Source organism: Narcine bancroftii, chromosome 5, assembly GCF_036971445.1.
Source record: "Narcine bancroftii isolate sNarBan1 chromosome 5, sNarBan1.hap1, whole genome shotgun sequence".
In the NCBI taxonomy this organism is placed as follows: Eukaryota; Metazoa; Chordata; class Chondrichthyes; order Torpediniformes; family Narcinidae; genus Narcine; species Narcine bancroftii.
In genome coordinates, this window is record NC_091473.1 from 249704248 (window position 1) to 249710247 (window position 6000).

The 6000-nt window shown below is 46.8% G+C and overlaps 1 protein-coding gene across 9 annotated transcripts in view; it reads left to right on the forward strand.

Moving 5' to 3' along the window:
• plekha6 (pleckstrin homology domain containing, family A member 6) overlaps positions 1–6000 on the forward strand; it is a 293601-nt gene that overhangs the window by 133220 nt on the left and 154381 nt on the right. The window contains exon 1 of one of the 9 annotated variants that reach the window (XM_069942037.1): positions 2899–3169. The exons of the other annotated variants lie outside the window; for them this stretch is intronic. The gene's annotated coding sequence lies outside the window, so the exon portion shown is untranslated. Of the gene's footprint in view, positions 1–2898; positions 3170–6000 lie in introns of those variants that run through there. 9 annotated transcript variants of the gene reach the window in all.

The window sequence follows — 6000 nt, forward strand, 5'->3', positions numbered from 1 at the left end:
CTTTGTTGCTCTGCAAATCTCAATAGCCTACCATTTAATGCATATGACCTATTTAGATTGGCCTTTCCAAAATGTAACACCTCACACTTATCTGTATTAAATTCCATCAGCCATTTCTCAGCCCATACCTCCAACCTTCCTAAATCACCTTTTAATCTACAGTAATCTTCCTCACTGTCCACAACACCACCAATCTTTGCATCATCCGCAAACTTGCTTATCCAATTCTCCATCCCTACATCCAGATCGTTAATATATATGTAACAAACAATAGTGGACCCAGGACCGATCCCTGAGGAACTCCACTAGTCACCGGCCTCCAATTGGACAAACAATTCTCTACCAGTACTCTCTGACACCTCCCATCCAACCCTTGCTGAATCCATTTCACTACCTCCTTATTTATACCTAATGCCTCCACCTTTTTTCCTAACCTCCTGCCTCATGAGGCAGGTCAAGTTAGCATTCACAAGGCATTTGAGAATCACCACCTTGGTATGAGGTTTTGAGTCCTGAATAAGTGAGGGAGTAGATTTCCATAGTGAGCAATGAGAAGCTGGAGGGACGTAAAGGGTAAAGCAGCATTGATGCAGAGAAATGGACAGGTCAGCACTCTGTGTTGACACATGTTGAGCCTATCATGAGCTCAATGAAATTGTTCTAAATCTTGCAGCTAAATTATGCATGGGAAGATCCCATAGACAGTGTTATGAATGTCCGATTAGGTGATGGTGATCCAGGCGTTAACATTGGTCCAAAGGCTGTGAAGAATGAAACAAGAAAGTGTGCAGACACTGTGGTTGAAGTAATTACACAATGCTGGAGAAACTCATAAAGACACACAACCAATATTTCAGGCTTGAGGCTTTCGATAAGATTCACCTCTATCTTGTCCTAAGTAGCACTGTGGGCAGTGTCAGAGCTAAGGGCCAGGAGACTGACTCGGTCTTGAAAAAGATGAGCAGATGATAAAGATCTAGATGAAAATGTACCGAGGAATGACAGTTGGAACTTAACTTTGGTCAGTTCAACCAAGGGAAGACTTACACAATGAGTTGTAAGGCCCTAGAGAGTGTAGTAGGACAGTGATTTAGGAGTATTAGTACTTGATTTCATGAACGAGGTGACACAGATAGACTGGGTGGTGAAGGTGGTCTTTGAAATGCCTGCTTTCATTGGTCAGGGCATTGAGTGCAGGAGCAGGGACGTATCGTTACAATTTATACAAAAAGTTAGTGAGACCACACGGAGCATTATGTGCAGATCAGTAGAAAAATATTAAACTGGAAAATATAAACAAGAATGTTACTGGGACTGGAGAGGCTGGACAGACTGGACCATTTCTCCCTGGAGTGTAGGAGGCTGAGGGGGAACCCTGATAACTATGAAAAGCATAGATAAAGTAAATAGTCATCTTTTTTTTTCTCAGGCTAGGGGAAAACAGATTGGTGTAAGGGAAAAGATTTAGAAGGAACTGGGTGTCACGAACTGCTGTACACTTATTAATCTGGCTCTGCCCTGTCCTGTGACTGTACCCATGGCGCCTCCCTCTTGATCCTATATAAAGGCTCCAACACCATAACCCCTCCCCAGAAAGCCTGGGTCATAGCACAGGATAATCTTCGTTTATTGCAAATAAAAGCTTATAGTTCTGTAACTCTAGTCTTTAGAGTTATTGATAGCCCACCACGAGTAGCCTCTGTCAGATAGCAGATGGTGGGTGTATGGAAGGAGCTGCCAGAGGAATTGGTAGAGGCAGGGACAATTGTAACACTTAGGAGACTTCAGACAGTTACTTGTATAAGAAAGGTGTAGAGGGATATGGGCAGAAATGTAGGTAAATGCGACAAGCCTGTGTAGACAACTTGGTCAGAAGCAATGCATTGTGCTGATGGGCTTGTTTGGGGAGAGAATTAGGTTGAGTGATGCATGGGGAGAAAGTATGGTTAGATGGGTGTGTGGAGAGGAAATTGGGATGGGAGTGAGGAGAGAGAGTAGGGTTGGATGGGTTTGAGGAAAGGAGATTGAGATTTGTGTATGGTGAGAGAGAAGATTGGGATGGGTAAGGTAAGAGAGTGAGACTGGATGGGTGTGTGGTGAGAAAGGGTATTGAGATGTGTGTGGGGAGAGAGGAATGGGATGGATGAGGGGAGAGAGGAATGGGATGGGTGTGGGGAAAGTGAGGAATAGGATGGGTGAGGGGAGAGAGGAGACTGGGATGGGAGTGGGGAGCGAGTAGGACTGGATGGGTGTGTGAAGAGAAGAAGAATGAATGGGTGTGTAGGGAGAGAGTGGATTGGGATGGGTGGGGGGAGAGAGGTGATTGAGGTGGGTGTGTTGGGACTGATGAGATTGGGATGGGTCTGTGGGGAGAGAGGGGATTGGAATGGGTGTGTGGGGAGAGAGGATTGGGATGGGTGTGTGAGTGAGGGGATTGGGATAGATGTGTGGGGAGAGGGGATTGAGATGGGTGTCTGGGAAGAGAGGATTGGGATGGGTATGGAGAGGGGATTGGGGATGGGAGTGTGAGTGAGGGGATTGGGATGGTGTGTGGGGAGGTAGGGGATTGGGATGGGTGTGTAGGGAGAGAGGATTGGGGACGGTGTGTGAGGAGAGATGGGATTGAAATGCGTGTGTGGGGAGAGAGGGGATTGGAATAGGTGTGGAGCAGGAGGGGACTGGGGATGGATGTGTGAGTGAGGGGATTGGATGAGGAGGAGCTGAATGTTGGATGGGTAATATGTTTAAAAAGCTTTACCAGACGTGCATTTTCCGCCTGCTTTCACTGCACCACCTGCTGAGCTGAAGGCTGCTGGCTGCATCCTGCCTGAACACAAGAGCCCTTTAATTAGAAGCTGTGACTACTGCTGCCTGCCACAGTATCTGTCCTTTCCCTTCTCGGTTCACAGCAGAAGACCCAGCGCTGGGCGTGTAAGCAAGTCCTTGAGGTGTCGTATTTCAGAGCAAGGCTCGACAGAAACTTCGCTCTCTCCTGTCTCACCCATGCACAAACAGTTTGGTGCTCACAGGCACTGGCCATAATCTTACCGATGTGATTTTGGAGGACTGGAACTTATTTCAGTAATTATTATTGCAATATTGCATTGCAGTTGTTTGAGGGAGGGAGCCATCCTGGAGATCACAGCAAGCTGAATGTTTACCAGACAAGGTATGATGCCTTATATTTCATGGTTTATTTCTGTGTGTGTGTGTGTGTGTGTGTCAGGGTGTGTGTATGTGTGTCAGGGTGTGTGTATGCGTGTCAGGGAGTGTGTATGCGTGTCAGGGTATGTGTATGCGTGTCAGGGTGTGTGTGTCAGGGTGTGTGTATGCGTGTCAGGGTGTGTGTATGCGTGTTAGGGTGCCACAGGGAATAGTAGCAGGTGTGTAGGTGATTGTGTGTGCTTGTTCGCCTGGCATCTTCAAAGGCAAAGCAGGAAGCTGAGTGGACTTTGGATCTTGTATGTCTGCGTACAGCTACATCAAGAATGTGTGGTGGTGAAGAAGAGACACCTGAAATGGGATCACCCTGAAGCCTTCAGCACACACCTGATCTGGCAGCTTCCACGAGCTCAGAAGTGTCCCAACGATTCCCTTCCAGACATGTCATCTCTCCCAGTATTGCCTCTTCTGTGACTCACTAAAAATGACATTTCTTTTAAATTTCAGATTTTTTTCTGTTTTAAAAAATAAAACATATTGAAAGTAAAGATATTCCACGATTATTTTAAGTCCACAGCAGTTTAGCTTATCAAAGGCTCAGTTATGAGTTCAAGCCCCGTTCTTTCTCTGAGGGGGTCCCTCTGGATTGAGGATGTTTTTCCAGTTTTGTGGATTGAGAGGTGACTCCCCATGCATCATTCGACCTTACCGTTTCCCCACTCACCCATTCTATCCCACTCACCCATCCAACCACATTTCCTCCCCCACACACTATCTGGTGCCCGATGAGTGTGTGGTTAGCGAGGTTGTATGCCGCCTCTGAGGCAGGTGCAAGGTTGCCCTGATGCATGTACTTTAGTGTTCTCCCCTCGTTCGCCACTTTAATCACCTTCGGACCATGAATTCAAGAAGGTGGTGGGGACGTTGCCTGTTAACCAAGGAGGGTTTATGCTCTTTTTCCTCAGTCACCTCTTCCCAAGAGAGGAATTGGAATGGAGTGTCTGTTTCAGGAGTCTGGTGTTGGAAGTGGTCCCCTGACCTCGCTGTCCAGAACAGGTCACATTGGTACAGTCTGAGGGAGGGCAGCAGGGTCAAAGGGAAGAGCAGAAGAATTCTCCATGGTCTCAGCCAGACGTGTAACAGTTCACAAGCAAGAAGGGGAGTTATTATCCAACACTTTGCTGACTAATATTTATTCACCACCCTTTTCTAAAGCAGATTATCTGATCATTGTTACATTACTCCTGGTGGGATTTTAAACATTTTCCGTGATAACACACTGGCACCTAATGAAGTGGGCTCTGTCGGTTGTATAAATAGAAAATGCTGGAAATCCTCAGCAGGGCGGCACATTGTGGTTAGCGCAAGACTGGTGCAGCGCTAGCGACTGGGTTCAAATTATGCACTGGCTGTAAGGAGTTTGTATCTTCTCCTCGTGTTTGCGTGGGTTTTCTCTGGGTGCCCCAGTTTCCTCCCATCCTTCAAAACGTACCGGGGTTTGTAGGTCAATTGGGTGAAACTCGGTGGCATGGCCTCCAGGGTCGAAAGGACCTGTTACGGTGCTATATGTCTAAATTTTAAAAAAATTAGGTCAGGCCACATTTGTGAGAAAAGCAACAGAGCTGATGATGTATTTTTAACTCCCCTGCAGATACAACTTGACCTGCTGAGTGCTTCCAGCGTTTTCTGCTTTTATTTCAGATTTTTATCATCTGCAGTTTTTATTTTGATTTACCTTTGGAATGATCCAGCAAATACATGTAAGTTTGTTCTTTGGAATGAAATTCCTCTGATGTGGAGAGTCTTGGACCAGAGGGCATAGCCTCAGAATAAAGGGCATCCCTTTGGAACAGACATGAGGAAATATTTCTCCTGCCAGAGGGTGGTGAAACTGTATAATTGGTTGCCACAGACGGCTGTGGAGGCCAGGACATCTGGTATATTTAAAGTGGAGGTTTACAGGTTCTTGATGAGTAAGGGTGTCAAAGGTAATGGGGAGAAAAAAAGCAGAATGGTGTAGAGAGGAAAGGTACATCAGCCATGATCTGAATGGCAGAGCAGACTTGATGCGCTGAATGGTCTAATTTTGCTCCTAGGTCTTATGGCTTCATTTCAGGTAGCCCTAGTTATTGAGGGCTTGGGCAGTGAACTTTATGGGATGTGATGGCAGAGCGGGAAGTGCAGAAATGATCCTTCAGGTTGTGCAGCTCCCCAGATGTAGGGGAAGTTAGTCCTGAACCACATTGCTGTATAACTGGCCAGAGCTGCTCAGCAATGGCATGAGATGGTTCAAAGAGCCAGTGACACAGGTGCTACTCCAGTGCTGTGGTGGTGGGGTGAGTCTGTGTTTTGGGCGGTGGTATTGTCATGCTTCCTGAGTGGGTTCTGGTGTAAAGTCAACCAGATATGTGGAAAGTATTTCATCATCCTCCCGATTTGAGTTCCCTGACCTGTGCCCAATGGGACCCAACAGTATGCATTGGGTTTTGTTGACTGGGGCACACCAGTTGCGTATTCTGAATAAACATCGAGGTGTTGGTTGCGCTCTTCCAGCCCAGTCTACCCAGGTCAGGATGGTTTGTGGATCATCTGTTGAGTGGCACGGTTACACAACCCTATCACTGTGCCGTTGTCCCAGGTTTGAATCCATAACGAGTTCTCATGTTCTTCCCATGACGGCACAAGTTTCCTCTGGGTCCTCCGGTTTCCTCCCTCATTCTGAAGGTGTTTGTGATTTATATGTTAAATGGTCACATGGGTGTAATTGAGTCCAGGCTCTTAGGCCAGAAGGGCCTGGTACCGTGCTGTATGTCTAAATTAAGTGCTTCCGTGGTGTGC